The 19,014-nt window shown below is 42.1% G+C and overlaps 2 long non-coding RNA genes across 4 annotated transcripts in view; both read left to right on the top strand.

Moving 5' to 3' along the window:
• The window catches only part of LOC105468123 (uncharacterized), a 60,567-nt gene that overhangs the window by 27,683 nt on the left and 13,870 nt on the right, over positions 1-19,014 (top strand). For all 3 annotated transcript variants that reach the window (XR_011609972.1, XR_011609973.1, XR_979299.2), the window contains exon 2: positions 12,732-12,937. This is a non-coding gene — a long non-coding RNA (uncharacterized lncRNA). The remainder of the gene's footprint in view (positions 1-12,731; positions 12,938-19,014) is intronic.
• On the top strand, positions 5,259-12,032 carry LOC139357186 (uncharacterized). Its single transcript, XR_011609974.1, has 3 exons — positions 5,259-5,379; positions 6,155-6,334; positions 11,823-12,032. It is a non-coding gene; the product is annotated as an uncharacterized lncRNA (long non-coding RNA).

The raw sequence follows: 19,014 nt of genomic DNA, 5'->3' as shown, positions 1-19,014 counted from the left end.
AAACTCAAAATGGGAGACATTGGACAAGATAAGTGGCCAAAATCTTCCAAAGTGTCAAAGTCATGGATGTCAAAGAGAGAGAGGGAAGACCTGATCCCTGCTCCAGGACACCTCAGAGACAGGACAACTCAATGAAAAGTGAGATTCTGTATTGAATATCTTGCTATAAAATACTTGATTGGGACAATTGGCGAATCTTGAACGGAGTCTGATAATGACATAGTAGTTGTGTACCAGTGTTAATTTCTGGATTCTGATGGGTATATTGTATAGTGTGTAGGACTAAACTCTTAAGTGTTCAGGGCTGATGGGGCATTAGGTCAGCAATTTACTCTCAAACGATTCAGGGGAAATAAAATTCTTTGTAGTGTACATGCAACTTTTCTGTAAACTTGTTTCAAAAGCTAAAAACGAGTTAAAATCAATTCTGGTGAAGAGAAGATTGAGAACTGGCTAAATAATGTTCTTCAGGTATGACAAGCGTTGTTATAAGGAAGATCTTTTTCATCTGCTGGGAAACTTAAGAGATTCATGTGAGACATATGTATTTAATTCAATTTCACTTATTTCCTAAACAAGCTTTACATGAGTCGATTTATAGAAAGCATTCACATTAGATACAAATACAATAGTCAAATCATTAAAATAAGTGTAAAAGATGAGAGTCAAGAAATGAGATGAAATGAATAATAAGAGAGTAGGAGTTTATATATGATAAAAACTGGCCAGGTACGGTGGCTCATGCCTGTAATCCTAACATTTTGGGAGGCCGAGGCGGGCAGATTACCTGAGCTCAGAAGTTTGAGACCAACCTGGGCAACACGGTGAAACCCTGTCTCTACTAAAATACAAAAGAAATTAGACGGGGGTGGCAGCATGCACCTGTAGTCCCAGCTACTCGGGAGGCTGAGGCAGGAGAATTGTTTGAACCTGGGAGCCAGAGGTTGCAGTGAGACAAGATCATGCCACTGCACTCCAGCCTGGGTGACAGAGCAAGACTCTGTCTCTACAAACAACAACAGCAACAGCAAAACATAACTAAATGAAGCATAAAATTTAACTTTGAGTTTCCTGGTTGCCAAGGCAAAGATATAAAAAGTTACCAAGTGCTTATTTTACAATAAGCCCTGGTTGGGTCCCAAGACTAGCCACCAAGCCTCTGTTGCATCTGAGTCTCTTTCTCCCTCACTGTCCATCCCTCGTCATCTGCCATAGCCTCTCAAGCTCACAGTTCTTTGTCTCTGTTGCTGGCGGCCTGGCTTTTTCTGCCAGCTGCTTGTCTCTGGTGGCATTCTATACTTATGTGCCAGGATAGCTTTCCATTTTTGCCTATTGCTGTGAGGAAATTTCACTTTTCTCAGTAAAAATAAAGTTCAGAACCTCAGGGTTGGCATTGGGTGGTCCTTATGGCCTTGGCTTTCACCCAAGACTCACTTCCTTTGGGGTCTATGTCTGATCCTACCATTGACACATTGGCCTAATGGGGCACTGTTTCTCTCTTTTTTTCTTATACTAGATGCAGGACTCTTGGGTTGATTCTCCATAGACCAACTGATCAGAGTTAGAATGTTCATATAAGACTTGGATAAATGAAAGGAGGAAACAAAAGAACAAGAGAAAGAGACAATTTCATTGATCTTTACAACTCAACTTACTTCTCTTCAATTGTTGAACCAATACATGGGTTCTTCCTGGTTTCTGGTCTACCTCCTCATGATGGTGACTATTATTTATACCCACTGGCCAGGGGTGCCTGTAACTACCATGGTTGACCTGTGAGACCAACAGAAGCTGAGCTCCCTCAGTTCTAGTTTCCTAAATTCACGTCTTTCGTCTGGGTTACTGACACTGGGCATGACCTCCCCATTCAAGAAGATCCAACCTACCTTCAGATGTGAGCTTTGTATTTATAGATGACACCAGGATACCAGACAACCCTCCCAATAAGCCTAGGAGATGTGCCCATGTATGCTCAATATGGTAAAAGCATGGTTAGTTTCTTATTGCTTCCAGCGAGATCTTCCTGTTGCTTGTTTGGACAAATTCTCATGTCTGATGGGGTACCTTGCTCAACTTCCCATGCTATTTTTATGGGGTTGTTTTGGTCATCACAGCTTTTATAACCAATCTCCCATTAGACAAGAGAAGAGAGTCACAAGAGGCAGGATATAAGGCAAGATTTCTGGAGAGCAGGAAATATTAGAAAGCCCAAAGTGCTGCATCCTATTAGACACTAAGACTGAAAGGTGTAAGCACTAAATCCATACTGGGAAGCACTAAAAGCTTTGCAAAAATCCCTCTATCTTTATCTGTCCTCACTATTCACAGGATCATTTAATATCAAACCTATAAAACTGTGGCAGGTTTATGTGTACTAAGGCATCGCAGGAAGGAAATTATGGGACTCATCTCAAAATTATCTACCTTCCTGTACTGATAATATAGCATTTCTCTTTCTAATGAAAACCTTTCAATAAAAAAGAAATAAAATAAATAATAATAGACTTAATATTAAAAATATAAACAACTGAGCACATATTTTCAAAGTTCCTTTTCCATTCTAAAAGGGAATAATTATAGGACAGTATTAGATACCTCTTACCTAAAATATCCAGTGGCAGAGAGACTAATGTTTGAGCAAACGCTTCATTAACCTGCAAAAAAGAATATGATGAAAGGAAAAATACACAACTGGACAAAAACAAAACATGGGAAAATAATGGCTTTCTAGATGTCATAATTTTCCTTATTGTTGGGAATGTTATTTTACTGAGTGAACAAGCAGAGTGCCCAAGTGGGTTCTCTGCGCAGAATGATTGCTAAGGATGCCCAGGATGATTGCTAAGTCACTGCTTTGGTGGATCTATTTAAAGAGCAAGGGAAGAAGTGATGAAGGTAAACACCTGTGGTGGAAGTTTAAATTCAGGGTCCCCAAACAAAGTCTAGCCGAGGATCTCCATCCTCCTGTCTCCATATATGGGGAACCAGTCTAGATGGAGCGTCAGCTTGGTTGGAATATGTATGTATTTTTAAGTTTCAGAGAAACTAAGAGATAAAGGAGGTAAGTTCAGCAATCTCTCAAGTTACTGCCACCACATCCCATCCATCGCCGCTCCCTGAGGGCTTCCCACAAAACTTCAAAATCACCTGGAGACTTTCTAACAGCACTAATTAAATATTCAGGGCCTTGCAGAACTTCTGCTGCCTCAATTTTTAAAAATCTGGGTCACGTTTTAAAATGAAGTCTTTATTCTGAAAGAAGAACAAGAACTACCACCCAAAGACTATCCAGTTTTCCCTATAAATGTTTGAAATGCAGGTGTGAAAAATAGCAAGCATTTGTAGCTTTAGCTGAAGCTGTTTTTCAAAATGTAATCCAATATAACAGCTTTCCCTGCAAGAACTTCCTTTAAATGTATTGCTTTTTTTCCCCGCAAATTTCCAAAGTTGAACTTTAGATGATGTAGGCTCTATCTTCCTTAGCAAATAACCAGACACACACTAAGTGGTATTTAAATATGAATGGCTTTAACACTGTTACTGAGCTATTTCTCCAGATGTGAGTACATATCCAGATGAACCAGAGATTTCTGTTTCATTAGATCTGGTTGTAAGGTGAATGATTGATTTATATCTGTCCCTTATGAACTCAGCTTACTAATCTTTAATTGCTGGACCAACGTAAGAATGACTTTCTTCCTTGCTCCTGATCACCTCCTTATGATGGAGATACTATCATTTTATATCCACAGTCAGGAGTGCTACTTAAAGCGTGGTTCAGCAGTGCAGGTATTACATGGGAGGTTGACAGAAATGCAGACTCTGAGGCCCCACTCAGACCTACAGAATAAGAATCTGCATTTTAACTGATGTCCAGGTGATCCGCCTGCTCACTGATGACTGGGGAGGGATGCCCCAGGTGGGACAGGACAGGAGGAGGAAGTGGCAGGGATGCAGCATACGTGGGAACAGGTGCTTCCACTCACTGATCCCACAGGAGCTCTGCAGGCTTCAGCCACACCTGGTGCTCACCCACTTCTCCCAGGTGCCACTAGCACTCCATCTGAAGATAGGTTCGAAGCATTCCACGAGAGTCTGGCAGGTATTCTGCAGGTGGAAATGGACGGAAGAGTGGCAGAGAATCAAACAGGGAAACCTTTCAAACTCGACTGTGTTTCTCACCCTGTAGCAATCACCATCCTCCCTGCGTCCTGCAGATACCTTCCATTTGGCTTGTCTCCACCTCTGGACAAGCGGCTGACTCTGGTGTTCCCTGTGGAACCAGTGCCAAGCCAGGGCTTTTTCACCCAGGAGGTAAAAGTGGAGGCTAGAGGGAAGACAGATAGAATGCAAGATCCATTTGCCTAGTTCAACCAAAATGGCTCTGTTTTTATTTGTTTTACGTGCTGAGGTTCCATTTAGGATTTGCTGCATACTTACCAAGGCTATGAAAACCCCTGTCCAGGCAGTGAACACAAGAACGCAGGCACAGAGAAAGGCAGCGTGGTGTGTAGAGAAAGGTGAGTTTTAGAGCCAGACATCCCTGTGATTGAATAGCTCTGCTTCTTCTCAGTATGTGGATCACTTATACTCTCCATGCCGTGGGGATCTTGTCCATGACCTGGAGATACCAGAACCAGGTGACCACACAGCCTGCTTTGCCCAGGACAATCCCTGTTTACACTGGTTGTCTTTGTGTTAATGTCAGTGGCTCCCTTTGCTCTCTAAAGTATTTTTGTTTGAATTATATGGGCATTAATACCTACTTTGAAGGGTTGTTTTAAATGCATTCATGTGTGGCATAATGATGTTTTAGTCAACAGTGGACCACATATATGACAGTGGTCCCACAAGATTATAATGGAACTGAAAATTTCTATTGCCTAGTGACATCATAGCTGTCATAGTGTTGTGGCGTAATTACTTTATTTTTAAATTTAACTTTATTTTTTTGAGACAGGGTTTGGCTCTGTTGCCCAGGCTAGAGGTCAGCAGCATGATATCGGCTCACTGAAACCTCCATCTCCTGGGCTCAGGTGATCCTCCTACCTCAACCTCCCAAGTAGCTGGAACTACAGGTGTATGCCACCATGCCCGGCTAATTTTCATATTTTCTTTTGTAGACACAGGGTTTCCCCACGTTGCTGAGGCTGGTCTTGAACTCCTGGACTCAAGTGATCAGCCTGCGTCAGCCTCCCAGAGTGCTGGGATTACAGGTGTAAGCCACCACACCTGACCTAATTATTTTTGAAAATAAATGTAGTGTAGCCTAAGTGTGCAGTGTTTATAAAGTCTACACTAGTGTGCCAGGTCTTCACATCCACTCACTACTTACTGACCCAGCCAGAGCAACTTTTAGTCCTACAAGCTCCATTCATGGTAAGTGTCTTATACAGGTGTAAATTTTTTTATCTTTCATACCAGATTTTTACTGCACCTTTTCCATGTTTGGATATATCTGGGTACACAAATACTTACCATTATGTTACCATTGCCTACAGCATTCAGTGTAGTAATATGCTGTGCCGGTTTGGAGCCTAGGAACAATAGGCTAGACCATATAGCCTAAGTGTGTAGTAGGCCATATCATCTAGGTTTATGAAAATATACTACTCTGTGATGTCCCCACAATGGCAAAATTGCCTAAAGATGTGTTTTTCAGATCATATCCCTGTCGTTAAGTGAGGCATGACTGTACAGCACTCAGTATTGTCTTCATTACTTTACCCCAGGGGCAGGTACTCATTAAAGCTTTGTGAGAGACTTGCTTGGAACCTGGGTCACTGAGTGACCAGCATTGAGTGAGTTACTCTTGGCACTGGTCTTCAAGTTCAGCTGACCAAACCAGGGATGTCTGCACCTGTCCCCTCTCAAAATGGGATGCCGCACTTGCCCTTCTCCAGATACCAGGATCTTTGGCTCAGTAAGGCTTCTGCCCTCTGTCCTTCCAAGAGGGCAGCCTGGGGAGATCCCTGTTCTCAAATAAGGAGGTCTGCATTCTAGAGGGGGGACCCCGACCCTATCATGGGTGCCCTTTTCATAGAGTAAGCATGAGAAAGTGGACTTGACAGAGGAATGAACAAGTTGTCTGGCACCAGGAAGTCTGGATTTGGGGTGCAATTAGAACTTACATATATGTGTAATTAATACACAGGAGTTGTCCGGGAATGCTGCCCCTCCTCACTGAACTTTGGAGCCCATGAAAAGTTACAGCTGCTCCAAGTCAAGGGTGAGGAGCCACTCGTTCCCTGGGAAGCTGAGTTTTGGTGAAGCCCCTCCCACTCGAGAAGGCAGGTGAAGCCCTCTTCCCAAGTTCCAGTTGGCTTATTACCAGGTAATTCAGAATGAGCTCCTAGGGACGCTGTGGAGAAGTCTAGTCATTGCATCACAAAGCCCAAAGGTGGTACAGTGCAGTCTGGGAATATTTTATGAAGTCCAATTCTGGCTGATGGCGAAACCGAAACAACCTCTTTCACCTGTGTCATTTTGGTGTTAATACCTTGTCCCAGTTCAGCTCTGCCATGACCAACTAATACAGACTCACCTGTGTAGATATGAACTAGAGCAGCAGCCTGGAAATAAAATTAGAAATCTGTTCTTTCTGCCATCTGTATGTGAATTTTTGACAGTAAGGCAGTCACAAATGAAGTAGCAAAAGCCACAAAATAAAGCTACAGTTTCACTGGTACAGGACCAGTGGTTTCATCCAAAGGTGTGTGCCACCTGAGAAGAGCAAAGGTGCTGTTCCATGAAATCTGTGAAACAAAGAAAAGCCTAGACGAGTCCCTTACTGTTGAAATGTGGTCGTCAGCGGTTGCAGGGGCCTCTCGCCATTTTCAGCGGCATTAACTGGTTAGACTTTGAACGCCCACTGGTATTGTCCTCCTTTCTGAGTCTCTCATGGTGTAAGGTTGAAGTCAATAAGGAGAGTGCCTCACTCTGCGGTTCCAACTCTGCAAAGCAATAGCAAATTGGCCTAAATTGTTAACAACTAGTAGAATTTAGAGCTTGTTTTTGTTGGAGCAGACCCTCTTTGCCCTTAGTTGTCATTCGGGGAGGAACACTCTGTCCTCGTGAATTCTTTCTCCTTGTTCCTCTGAACTATTATTCTCAATTGCTTCTGGGGAGTAAAAAACTTGCAAAGAATTATAGAATAAAATACAGCAAGATATAAAAAACCAAAATCTCATTTGTCCATAATCTCATTGCTCTCACACACTGGGTTACTATAAGAAAAGTTGAATAGTGCTAATATAAGTCCCCAGTCTGTTACCTGCAATTCTGAATTTGAAAAGCCCTGAGCACCTATTTGGTGGAGAAACTTATACTGATCTCATCCAGTGAGAGATTCATAGTCTTTAAAAGCTCTTACTGGGTGTAAGTAATCATACTTACTTCACTGCAGAAGTATTACCATGCTTGAATGTGGCGTGTTGCCCCAGACTCTGCTGAGGACTTTAAGAAATAGTGTAGAGATCGTACGATCTTTTAAAATCAGAAAAATTTAGAATTCCAAAATGTATCTGGCCTCAAAGATTTCATAGAGGGAAAAATGAACATGGTGTATACTTCAAAAAAGTCAAACATTTTAGAAAGGTACGGGATGGAGAATGAAAGCACCCCTGCCCACTTGTCTGCCCTGTCCCATCCTAAAAGTAACTGGTCATCAATTCCTTGTGATTATTTATGAATATGGCATAATTTTGTGATAGAATTTTTTAAAAAAGTATAAGAGTAAAAACACCATTCTGCTGTTTTTTTTTAACTTATTAATGAATCTTGGGTATTTTTTTCTATATCAACATATATAGATCCATCTCATTTGCTTTAATATCTGCACAATATTCCATCATATATGTAATATAACTTACTTAAGAAGTTTCTAAATAAGGAACACTCTGTGCATTTCCCCCCACTCTTCTAAGAATAGCTTCCAAAAATGAACACCTTTGCATATATGTCTTGGCAAAAAATTTCTTGAAAATGACCATCAGATAAATTTCTAGCAGTGATAGTGTGTATAAATATTTTTTGGGGGTGTGGGCTGACTAAATGTTCTAAAATTAGGTTTTGGTGATGGTTGCACAACTCTATGAATGGTACACTTTAAATGGGTGAATTTTATGGTATGTGGATAGATTATATCTCAAAGTTGTTTCAAAATTCTTAGCAGTGAAAGTGGTAGGTCTGAGGGTATGTGTATTAGGATGTTTGTGGTCATTTTTATCATTAGAAAGGTGCACGTTCAGCCGTGTCCTCACCAGCAGTCCTGCCTGCCTTCTTGCTGGGCCTTCTATGTCATAGTGGTTCTTGTGTGCCTATAGGAATCCCCTTGAGCCTATGAGCTGGAGCTGCTCTCCTGGACGTGTCTTGCCTCGAACAGATAGTATTTTGGGTCTGCACTGCTCCTGTTGGCCCAGCCATGAGTATTTGGTGGATGTGACCCAGAGCGAGGGTCTTCCCTTAGCATGTTTTGTAGATCAAGGGATGCAGGGTATAATTCTACTAATGGGATGAAGCTGGTGCACTCTGTGTGTGGGCACATCTCTTATCCACAGTTACTGCCCTTGGACATGAGGGTATATGGCCCTGCCTGCAGCAACTAACTGCTCCAGGACTGAAATGATTCCATCTGTGCTCATGTCACTTCTTTGGATAACATTTAGTTTCTTAATTAGGTACTGTACCACACTTCCTTTTTATCTCCCACATTGTCTAACACACTTCATAACTTAAAAATACTTTCACGTGTATTATTGTATTAATCTTTATAATTCTGTGATATTTATACCATTCCCATTTTGCAGATGAAGAGACTGGGACGAGAACTAGATACTTGTCAGGTCACACAGCCATTAAATGTACAGAAATAGGGTGCAAACTCAGATCTTCCAGTAATAAATCCCATTTGCAGCCCCACTGCCTCAATGATGTCATCAGTCACATAGTAGGTGTCTGGTGACAGTGCACTGAGTTGACTGGCCTCTGGGTTTTATCTTTCTTGATTCATAGAGGACGACTGAGGTGACTTGAGAGGGAATATGTTAAGTGGACTTTCCAGGGAGGCAAAGAGATTTTGCACACCAGTCTTACCCTCTGCCTCATTACTGCTTCCTCAAAACTATTGCTTTTTCATGGAGCTTAATACTTGGTTTCAATGTACTTACTTACTTATTCACTAGGTGAGGAAGAAAGGTAGTAAGTTGGAAATGAGAGGAACATTCTCACACAAAGACGTTACATTATTTTATACCAAACCTTTGTATAAGTGTGTGAATGTGAACTATGATTACAGGTACGTCAGGAAAGAAACGGAGGGACGTATACCACACTGTTAATACTGGCTACCTGGTGGCTGGAAGTGGGGAGAAGCAGGGAGGAGGAGGCAGCATTCTCTTTCCTCACCAAAGCAAAACAGAACAAGAAAGAAAACTCTCAAAAAATGTGTCCACAACTAAACACAGCACGTGCAAAATGATCCCAATTGCTCAAAATCGTATAGACATATGCGAGGTATAGAAAAGGATGTTGACAAAATATGAATAGTAGTTATCTCTGCATGGTGGGCTTCCAGGTGATTTTAATTTTTTTCCTTGAACTTTTTGTATTGTTTACAATTTCTTTGCAAAAACAGTGAGCATATATTATATGTATAATCACAAAACAATAAAGCTATTTTCATTGAGGAAAAATGTTGGCCACTAAAAGTATATTTAAACAATTTTCTTTGAAAGGAGGTATGCTGAGCAGCCATCTATGTGCTCAGTCATAAATAAGGCTTGACGTCCCCTTGTCCAAGCCTGGGTCCTATGGGACTCCCAGAGTGTCGAAAGTTCCTACACTGGAAAAACATGGAGATTTAGGCACCACCTCTAGAACTCCTTCATTAAAATACAGATTTTACCAGGTGGGTACAATTTATGAGTGTGTGATCTCAGATTCTCTTCCTTCAAGAGCAGAGCAGAGAATGTCTCGAGCAAGGAGAAGCCTCGTCAGGACTCTACCCTTTGAGAAAGGTAGATGAAAATGTTCTGGGAGCCAGGCGTGATGAAAGGGCGGATTAGAGTTGGGCAACTTTGGGTGTGTTAAAAATTATACGTATATATTAATCTGAAGAAAAAAAGAAAGCTAAACTAGTCATTGTCTTCCCTGAGCTTAACTGTTGCTTTCAATCACAATTCTGGGTGTGGTTAAGTAAATATTTGAAAGAAATCTCTGTTTAAAAAGTAATGATTATGTTTCCAAGTTAACCAGTGGGAAAACGCTAACAGAGCAGTGGAGGTGCTGAAGTAGACGCATGACCCAGTTTGACTCAGACGCATGATCCAGTTTGGGGCTATTTAAGGCATTAGAGCTGCTCCCTGTCCTGTAGGAAGGTGGTTGCTAGAAGCATGAGAAGTGCCTAGTAGACACATCTCTTAGGCAAGGAGCCCATGGATGTTCAGTGTAGGAATATTTAGATATTTTTACCTTTTTGTTCCAATAATCTTTTCATACAATTCTACAAAACTCAATTCTTGTAAAAAAAAAAATTCTAAAATCCCACCAACATTACCTTTTTGGGGATCTATCTCTGATTTCAATGGCACTAATTTAAAAAGATTGATTTTTAGTGTCTGGCTGTTTCTCCAATACCAAGTGATTTTTTTTTTTTTTGAGTGGGGAGAAATCTACAGACAACAACAATAAATCATGAGCAGAAATGTTGATGTCTTCTCTGTAATTCCACTGTGGTTTTGTAGGAAGGACCAAGCAATCTGAGCTTATTTTTCTAGAAGTTGTAGAGCATTTTCAAGGAAATTACAGAGAAAGACCCAATACCTCCCAAAATTGTTTCACCTTCTCATTCATGTAACAATGCATTCACCCATCCATCATCCATCCATTCATCCACCCATCCATCCATCCATCATTCCATCCCCATCCATCTATCCATCATTCCATCCGAACATTTATGTTAGGAGGAATAAAGAGAGGAATAAAGAAACGGCTAAGACATGGGTATAGTTTACAGCCTGCAGTGAGAAACCCTAAAGGGAAATCAACAATTTCAACATAGTGCAACTGTAGTGAGTTAAGAATCAGGAGGGCCAGGCGCGGTGGCTCACGCCTCTAATCCCAGCACTTTGGGAGGCCGAGACGGGCGGATCACGAGGTCAGGAGATCGAGAACACCCTGGCTAACACGGTGAAACCCCGTCTCCACTAAAAATACAAAAATTAGCCGGGCGCAGTGGCGGGCGCCTGTAGTCCCAGCTACATGGGAGGCTGAGGCAGGAGAATGGCGTGAGCCCGGGAGGCGGAGCTTGCAGTGAGTGGAGAAGATCGCGCCACTGCGCTCCAGCCTGGACGACAGAGAGAGACTCCGTCTCAAAAAAAAAAAAAAAAAAAAGGATCAGGAGTGGATGGTGCAATGTCGGTATTGGAGGTCAGGGAAGCCTTCCAGAAGTAATGCTTAAGGATCACACAGAAACATGACAAGAAATGTTAAATGGGATTGTGACTTAAGGCAGTCCTCAAAATGATCTGTACGTTAGAACTGTGGTGTTTTAAATATCAGTTTTCCTTGTAGACTTCTTTGTTATCAGTAATTCTTCATCAACCAATAGCACCATAGCTGCTAGAGCAAAAGAAATGAAATTGCTAAACCAGCAGCAAAACCTATGGAATTACTCAGTTATTTTCTAAAAATTAGTATCAATAGATCTAGGTAAATTTTTTTCAGCCTTACAAGCATTTCTGAAAATTACCTGATGATAAAACATCTTTGGATATCCAACTGAGAATTTCATGGTGATAATGACAATTCCTCTTTCCTTCCAGAAACTCCACTGGTTAAATTTTCTACAGCTTTTTTTCCTGCTGTAGTATGAAGATTTTTTCATACATTTCTCCAGCATCTTATCAGATTCTTTGGATCAAATTCTTGCTTGTGAATTGTCTTATCAACCAATTTGCACATGTTTATCTCTAACCTGGTGGATGAAAGTGCCAAACTGCACAACAAGGTCCACAGTGAGTCCATAGTAGAGACTAGCTGTAGAATATTATAGAATCAGCAGGAAAGAACACTTTGAGAATAAATTAAGCACTTAAGAGACAATGCAACTTTTAGAATTGAAATACTGTTCTTTTATTTATTTAAAGGCCTTTTTAATGATGATCAGTTCCTATTACCTTCTCTGGTGGTGAGGTGGCATTTGGCTGCCACAGCTTCATCCAGGTCTCTGTTACGTATGCTCCATGGGGAAAACCAAACCTTTGGAAGGTTGTATTGGAAGGCAAATTGGTCTTTGGCCTTGCAGGCTCGGCCTCAGACATGCAGGAAGGAGAAATGCCAGCCCTTCTAAGATGTGTTTCTGTATTCAATTCTCAGCACCACCACAGAGGGGAATCTCATACCTACTTAGGTGACCATCTAATTTTAAATTATATGGATTTTATTTTTATATATAAGTATATAATATTTATACTTATATATAAGTAAATATATATACATTTAATTTAAAATGCATATAATTTAAAATTAAGTATATATATAATTTATAGATTAAGTAGATACATCTTTATATAAATGGATGAATAAAATATTTTTCTACAATTTAAACCAATTAATATTCAGTATTTGGTTGAAATGGAAACAACTTAATTTTGCTTTTTAAAAAAGTTACTCGACACCCTCAAAATGTTATTGGTATTATGAACACTCAGACCTTTTTTCTTTTTCTTTAGGTTGGAGACATCAGTTTCTATAATATTTCCTGGGATCTTTTCCACTTTTCTCTTGCATATTTAAACCATGCAAGCCCAAGCAAAGCCCAAAACTTCTGATCATGACTCAACCAAAATATTTCAGTGTTGGTGGCACAGAGTGACTCTCCCGAATCACTGAGTCTGACTCCAGGTAGAAAAAAGAGTGGAAAGAACAGCTCTGCCAGGTGGGTGCAGCCCTTCCCAACTTTTTGTGTAGTTAAGACAAATAGCTGTTTGCTGGCCCTCAGGATAGCATCTCCTCCTCCGAAGCATTATAGTGCATATTTGTTATTAAATTAGACTACATCTGTTTTGAGAATTTTTGAGAATACATCTTATAAAACCATGTGTGGGCAGGTCATAAAAATTCCATCTGTAAATGGAGTGGGCTGTGGATTTCTATCCTAGGGATCATTAGAAAGCAAAGAGAACAGGTGGAGTGTCCCTCTGATGAGATGAGTGGGTAGAGAAAAGACGAGTTCTGAAGCTTCTAGAATAGAAAGAAACTTTGTGGGGAAAGCCAAATGGGCCAGTGATGTCTTCATACTTATTATCAAGGGATTAGACTGTGGGTAAAGGGGCCGTGGGAGGACTCTGTGATTTTGGACATGAGACAGCTGGGCCTGGATAAAGGCCTAGGGTGCGGCCCAGGCTCTGGGCAGGAGAGGCGATTCTGGGAGTGTGTAGGGAAGAGGTTCCCAGGGCATAAGCAGAGGAGAGACTTGCCTGGGACAGGCCCAAACCTTGGCCCTCCTTCCAGATGCCAACTGTGTCCTTCCCTGACCCCCACAGGCCTTGCCTAGGGTGAAGGTGTTGGGAAGGAAGAGAGAAAGGGATGATTGAGACCTGCTCTATGGATGTTTTCTGGGGACAATGGGAGGTATTCATCGAGGGGATGCTCTGTAACTAGCGTGTGGCAAATGGAAAGTGAGCCTCGGGGACCTTCTGCCACCAAGTGCCTCAAAGCTGAGAGGCAGCAGCTCCCTGGCTACCTCCCAGACAGAGGGGGTGGAGATTAGAAGTTATGTGAGTCATCCTGGCTCACAACTCATATGCCATGCAAAGTGAGCATACGTTGGTGGACACAACCTTCTAAAGCTATACTCTAAGAATCCAAGCTCACACTTAATTTATGGCCACAAATAACTGGAACCCCAGAAGTTTTTGTGAGTGGAGTGCCATTTCAGAATCATCTAATATGTAGCCTCCATGGATGTGATATTCAATGTCTGCTGCCTTGATTTTCCCATTGTTTATAAAGCCAATCTGTGAGTGGTAAACGGCACACTTCTGTGAGTGCCTGAGGTTCAAGTACAACATCCAGGGCACTGGAAGAGTGCGAGGGGGAGTCCTTTCCACTCCTTGTAAGCGTGTGGCTGGGAAGCCAGACTGCTGGAGTTCAAACCTTGGCTCTCCCATTTCCTAGCTGGGCGACTCTAGGAAGCCCACTCCACACATAGTGACATGTGTTGGTATTCCTCTGTGTAACAAGGGGGACAAAACTATAACCTAACTCACAGGTTCATGGAGGTCCAGTGGAGGGCTTGTTAAAACCCAAATTGCTGAGCTCCACCTCAGCATCTCTGACTCAGTAGGTCTGTGCCTGAGAATGTGCAATTCTAACAAATTCCCGGGTGATGCTGCTGTTGCTGGTGGTCCAGGAACCACGTCTGAGAACTGCCGACCTAGCCCAGAGGACTGCTGTCAGCCTCCAAAGAGGATTAACAGAAAGCCACAGGTTGTAAGCAATGAAATAGCCCCATTCATGCTAACTACATGTTACTGCTGTAGTGGTTGCTGTTATGGTTATTAGTGTGGAAAACATGATTCATTAGAAGTTTACTCTTCCTAATTAATGGGTTTTCTCACTGCTGAGGGTTCCCTGACTACCACGGTGCACAGGTCCCCATCTTCTGGACTCAGGGCATCATGTGCCTGGACCCCTCTTTGTGTGAATCATGAGCTACCTGTTCAGGATAAACTTGTTGTTTAACTTCCTCCACATGCACATGCTGTCTCTCCAGCAGGACAGGTGCCATGTGATAGATCTGTGTCTCCCGTAACTCTTAGTATAACGCTTTGTACATTAGGGGCTCAATCAATCCCAGTCTTTGGAGTTGGAAGGAATCTAGAGGCCAGCTGCTCCAAACTCTTCCAGTGCAGGGGTTCATTTTGGAGCTTATACCTGGGTCTCAACTCCTAGAAATTCAGCTTCAGGAGGTCTGAGTGAGGCTCAGGAGTCTGCATTTTAACCAAGCATCTCCGAGGCCCTGATGCAGGTGTTCTCTGGCCACTGCTACAGAAATTCCATCTTACTCAGTGCTTTTCAAACTGTCCCTTGTGATTCACTAGTAAGGTGTGAAAATTTAGTTAGGACCAGCATATTTAGAAGAATAAATAGAAAAGAAGGGAGGAGGAAAGGAGGGGAGAGGAAAGCAGTGCAGAAGAAGTGTCAGTGTATGACATGTAGCCAAATAAGTGTTGTCCTGTGTAATTTCGTTCCTCTCTCTCTCTCTCTCTCTCTCTCTCTCTCTGTGTGTGTGTGTGTGTGTGTGTGTTCATGCACATGTGCTGGGTCCCATCATAAGGTGCATTTTATGGGCCACGGTAAAACAATTTGAAAGCTGCCTAGAGCACATCTTCCTGTTGGCAGGAACAGCATCTGGAAGCCAGGCGTTCCAGTGTCGGCCAGCTCTCACACAATGTGGAATCCCACCTTCCTATTGTATCCTCTTTTCTAGCTGTACCTCCCATCAGAGCAGTGAATGGCTCTACTCCCTCTTTCCACAGCTTTTCAGAAATTTGAGGAGGGGCAGCATTCTGGGCAGGAGTGGGGGTCTGGGCTGCCTAATGAAGCATCAGAAAGGTGAAGATGGGGTTGCTGCCAGGGCTCGGTGTCGGGGAGCTCTGGTGTGGCAGCAGGAGCTGTCAAGGGGTGAGGGGAGGGAGTGAAATCCAACATTGAGAGCACCAGCCTAGACGCGCAGGGAGGGGACAGGAGTGAGATGGGAGGGATGGGGGATTCCATCCTGAGTTGACCAGTCACTGTGACTTGCACGTTTTAGGCATGCACGTATGCAGTCCTTCCTCCCTGTCAGCTGAGACTGGCCCACACTGCACATGAGCTCTTTTCTTCTTCAGACCAAGCACACTGAGTTTTAATAACATGGTTCTCAATCCCCTCACTGCTCTGGCTGGCTCAATTGATACTCTCTCATAGATTCTGTTGAAGGTCCCAGCACAGATGTTTTATCTGTCGAATGAAAGACCACTCCAAGGAAAGCAGACTTATTTGACCCTCTTCCTGCCGGACCCTCTGACTCTTTTACAGTGTGTTTGTTGTTGCACACTTCATTTCAGCATGTATTTTTTGAGCACCTTTTATGTGCAAGGTCTAGGAAAACAGAAATGCAAAGAAAGGAACCTTTCCACATAAGAAATCAGTCATCTGGCAGAGCAGAATGAGATGTTCAAGGCTAGAAGGCTGCACCAGGTACCCAGGAGGCAGAGGTGGATAGCACCTGGCACTCGAGAAGTACTCTGTGATTATGGTGCTGACTGAACAAACTCAATTCTATAAGGAGCCAGGGCTCTGTTGGGGAGGTCTCCTAGAGAAGATGATGTCTGAGCAGGGATTTGATTCCAATCAAACAGTGGAGTGAGAAATTGTCCATGCTTGTGAGTTATAGTTGATAAAGCTCTGCTTGAGAACAAAAGGTCTCTTATGAACTGAACCCCCTGGGGTTTAGTGCTGGAGCTTTGCGATCCTTATGTTAGGTTCTAAGCAGTGTGTTCTGCTGCCTTCTAGATTCCAGGTTATATTCCACAGCACTGAAGCTGCCAGAAGAATCTCCTTCAGTGAAGAGGGAGCTTTCTATAGCTAGATTGAGACTATACAGGAAGAATCAAGTTTAAACAAGCATCACTACAAATCCTTAACACGTCTGTATTCTGGATGCCCCCAGAAACGGGGAGATCTTCAAATGCTGTGGCCTCTGCCCACACTTCTGTCTTGCTTCCAGCCTTTCTTTCACCCTCTACGTAAATGTTCCCATATTTTTTATGGGCAGTGACTTGACAGTCACAAAGTGCACCACCAAAACTTGATTAAAAAGTACAGCAATCACATGTGGATGAGCACAGGGCTCTGCAAATGTTTGAAACTGCAAGTTAGCGAATCACTGAATTTGTGCTTCATGTAGCGACTTTCCTATTTGCTTACCTTATGTGTCCCAGGTAGTGGGTGCCATCCTCCAGTTATCAACATGTTGTCCCCATGTTCTAGAATAAAATAGATTGGGCAGCCAGATCTGGGGAGAAAAAAAACCAGGATCACAACTTTAAGTGATTTGAGATATCAAGTTTGGGTTTGTGGGATGTTTCAGCGACAACTGTGATCCCTTGACTACACAAGTAAGAGACAAAGAGTAGAACAGCCCAGGAAAGAGCAGGAAGCCATGAATTTCTTGCTTTTTCATAATAAACAAGGCAGCTAGGAAGCAATCTGTATGTTTAAGGAACTCCTTTGCTGTCGTTCTGTTTTAGAAGTCATGATAGAGCATTATTTGTGGCTATTTTTGTGCCTCTCAGTTTCTGAGTGGTCATCCACAGCTATTCGTTGGATTTTCTCTGAGTAATTTGGGAATTTAAAAACCTTCTGGAGTTTGTCATTTCTGTGATTCCTTCATTATTACCTTTAGTGGCCAGATTTTTCATCTATACAAATGGCAAGAAGATCCTCAGAAGGTAACACAGATCACACATAAAAAGCAAAAGCTTCATTCACCAAAAAATACATTTCTTGTCATTTCCCCCAATTTCCAGAAAAAAAAGTATATTTATTTATCTATTGGGGGGTACAGACTAGAGAAAATTCTCTAAATGCCTGCAAAGCCCTAGTTGGAGAAATAAATTGGTATCGCTTAAAATTTATTAAAGATAGATTGCATTACAAAATGTAATTAAGATGGTCACACTGAGGTCCTCATTATCCTCTGCTCAGCAGTCCCTAGAGTGCCACAGAAGGTCACCCAAGACTCCTCCCTCTTAGATATTAGCATTAGCACCTTATATAAATGAGTTGGCAGAAAATAAAGTCAGAGGGAGCTATGCACCATCCAGAGGGAAAAAATAAAAGTGATCCCGAGTTGGACAGGCAGGATCAGAAGTCCACGTGACCTGAAGATGAGAGGAGGGGCTTGAGTGGAAGCAGGTGGGCCAGAGGGAAGCCGTGGTGATATACAGCCTGCAGCTGCAGGGTAGCAGGAATTTTAAGGGAAGGCAACTCCTATTCTTTATATGATATCTATCTTTCTGCTCTTTCCTGTCTTGATGTCAAAGAATCATAATTTGGCCAAGTTTCCACACGCCATTATTATTAAACACATGATAGATAATTGAGTAATTATATGCAATTAAAAATCTCCTACCCTTTACTCTGTTTCCTGCCCAAATCAGTGTGTTCTCAAGTCCAAGAAGCAAATTATTATTGACTTGAGCAAGGACTCCATCATCAGATAAGGATAAATAATGAGATCTTCTTATCTATGGGTGAACCTGTTTCTGTAATGAAACTGCCTGGGGGCAGGGTTGACTTTATAGAACATATAGAAACTTGTTCCTCAACAGTGGCACCCAAACAGTTGTCCATCTTTTCATCTATTTATTAGCGATATTAAATCCCAAGCCACAATTCAGCACCCGCTGAGTTGAAAGAGTCCTCACTAAAATCCATAGGGAACTCAGCTATGAAGAATAAATGGGTGTATGTGAGGGGAGAAGTGAGGGAAAGAGTGGAGAATAAAAATCTTAAAAAAAAATTCTTTTTACCTAACTATGAAGGAAAAACTTCAGAAATCTATGAATAACCAAAGGTATTGAGAAATAGAGTTTGTTTGCACTCAAGAAGCTGGAGGCAGTGCAGAAAAGAATCAGGGCAATTGGAAAGATTTGGTGAACCATTTAGTAATCAGCCCATAAATACAAATTTTAAGTTGACCTGGTATCAAAAAACTATATATGAGCAGCCCTTGAATTCACACCTTGTGAGATGTCTGGGAATTATCAGGTTTGAAACCGCCTTTGCAAAAATATGACTGAGACAGTGAAAGAGATCTAACCTAACTGGCTCCATCTTGCTTCTAAACTTTCAGCTGTCCTTGTTCCTTCCTGGGCATAGGCTGAACTAACTTTGGGAGGCACTCAGTTTATAGTTTAAAACAAAGATGATAACAGCAATTACCCAAAACAAACCTCCTTCTTG

Source organism: Macaca nemestrina, chromosome 11, assembly GCF_043159975.1.
Source record: "Macaca nemestrina isolate mMacNem1 chromosome 11, mMacNem.hap1, whole genome shotgun sequence".
In the NCBI taxonomy this organism is placed as follows: domain Eukaryota; kingdom Metazoa; phylum Chordata; class Mammalia; order Primates; family Cercopithecidae; genus Macaca; species Macaca nemestrina.
This window is presented reverse-complemented; position numbering and strand designations above follow the sequence as displayed.